Source organism: Acinonyx jubatus, chromosome D4 (assembly GCF_027475565.1).
Source record: "Acinonyx jubatus isolate Ajub_Pintada_27869175 chromosome D4, VMU_Ajub_asm_v1.0, whole genome shotgun sequence".
Taxonomy (NCBI): Eukaryota; Metazoa; Chordata; class Mammalia; order Carnivora; family Felidae; genus Acinonyx; species Acinonyx jubatus.
The window spans coordinates 40,270,287-40,272,894 of NC_069391.1; positions in this window are offsets into that span (position 1 = coordinate 40,270,287).

Genomic DNA, 2,608 nt, shown 5'->3' on the forward strand with positions numbered 1-2,608 from the left:
GGTCATCACTTCTACTACTTTCTTCCAAATCAGTGGTATGGCTCCCGACACCGTCTCTGCTCCAAAAATTGAATAACAACTTATGTTCACTCTTTGAGTTATTTATTTCTCCCATATCAAGGTAAAATAGGAAAAGAGAAACAGACTAGTCTTTGCTAAGGGTATCCATGGTCCAAATATTCTGCTGGTTCTCCCTCACCTTTTCATCATCTAATTAACATCATTGAGAAAGAAGATCACGGAGAATATCTGACTTCTGTGTTTATTTTTCCTTTTTAGTTTAGTATTCTCTCCCTTTAACATTAAAAATAAGTTAATTTGGCAGCAGCCAAGAAAAAAAAGGAAACTATGAACTGTACAGAAGAAAAAGTGCTCTAGAAAGGTGGTAACAGTACACACAGGGATGAATGAAGTCTGCAAATGGCTGTTAATGGACAGCATGCTCCAGATGTTCATAGCATTCAGACTGTTACCTACATCTTAAAAAAAAAACATTAGTTACAATAAAATGATATTTTGTAAAATGGTGTATGAATAGTTCTATCGTACTACTAGTAGTAGTTAAATTCTAGAATAAAGTCTAATAAGAACTGCAGAGTTTTCATTGCAAAACGTAAATCTGATTTCAGAGGCTCAAATACTTAGGCAGCTCTATAGAAAAGATGATCTTGTTCCTTCTCTTTTGCTAAAAAGCTGTTTCAGGCATAGGGCAGAAAATATTGATCCAGTTTCCAGAGTAACAAAGAAATTCAGCTGAGCTTGATAGACTTCTAAGATCATATAGGATTTTGAGTTAAGCTATAACTTACAGAAGTTTTGTCTAAAATTTATTCCTTTAAATAATATTCTGTTTTTACTTATAATCTCCTTTCAAACTTTCAATAAAAAAGAACTTAACTAACCCTCGGTTCAAGATTATCTGAATTTCACTGTGTATTTCTAGTTCTTAATTTTAATTCCCTCCATATGAAAGCATGTCTTTTACCAAAAGCACAATCATTATCTTCTGAGTGAATATTAGTTGTGAATGTATTTGGAATTATATCCAATATTAATTTTTGTTCTAATTGAACAAAATTTATCAACAATAGATGATAGTATTCATGAAAGCAATTTTGACTGTTACCATTTTTTCCCAGTCAGACACCATTTCTTTTTAAACTCATTTAACTGTTAGTGGGAACGAATATTATTCCCGTGTAGCAGGCAGTCTGTTCTTGCTCTCCATTTCCAGTTCGCGTGCTGAAAAATTATTGATTTTCTCAGGACTCAGTTCAGAAAACTGTTACTGATCGTTTCAGCAGCTCATTCCATAATCCTGTGTAGTTTTGAGGATTTCTCATTCTGGCTTGTCTCTAAATTCGAACTCATTAACTTTTTATCTTCCAAAATGTTTCATAACTTTTACACAACTATTGACATAGTGACATCAGTAGTAGTCAGGGCTCTCCAGAGAAAACAGAATAAATTGGTCCCTGATCGTCATGGGAGGTGGGGCTTCTTCTACCTAATGAGGTTGGGAAAACATGCTCAGCCCTCTCTTAATCCAGTGGGACATCTCTTTGTTCTCCCATTTCCAGTTTTAACTGTAAATTGACAAGGGGAGCTACTATGGCCTAATAAATAAGGTCATGGTGGAGGGCTCAGACCACTCAGCAGTGAAGATTTGGGTTATCCCACTAAGAAAAAACTTAGGGACCAGAAATAATAGATGAATGTGAGGGAAATCTACAATGGATGACAGAGAAGAAAGATGGTATTAGGGACAAGCGGAGCACTGAGGTTTATAATTTATTGCACCAACTCTTATAATTTTCCCCACAATTATAACCAACCAGAACCTGTAGCAGCTGAGGCTAGATGGGGCGAAATTAATATGGTGATAGGGAACTGCATTCAAGTAATAATATACAAGTTTTTACAACTAGAATAGATTTTGGTGTAGAGGATTAGGGAGACTGAAAACAGAACATTTGCCTTGTTTTAGAAATATGGATAGATTGAGGAAGGACACAATGAGCTTTCTGAGCTATCAGATAGGTTTAAAAAGAAGTACAGATTATAGAAAACATGGATTTATAATGCAATGGTCCTACAAAAATCAGGAAAAAGTGTTAATTTAATCTATTTAGTAATACGCAATACGTGTTTTCAAAGGGTTTTATTTCCATATTATTGAATAGTCAAAATAACTGTAATAAAGGGGATGAAGACCATATGGTATGATAAGTTATTTTTAGAATAAGCCCGATGAATTTCGAAGAAGAAAAAGATTTAAGATAAAAAAAAAACGCATGTAAGGACATGAATAAAATACATGGCTATTTCTTTAAATGAAATAATCCAAATCTCTGGTTATCTAAATTGGTAAGATTATGTAGCACATGAGACAATTGAAGAGAAGTTAAAAATATGCCTCTTAGCCCAGTGGGAAATATCCTGGGCTAAAGGGGATATTTTCCCTACTGGAGGTAGAGTGGGCTATCATAAACCTATATTTTTTGCAAATTTATAAGAGCTACAGGCTGGCAAAGAAAACCAGTCATTTAGAAGCAGTGATAGTCATAAATTACATATTTTTTTCACGTTTTTCAACAACATAATCTGA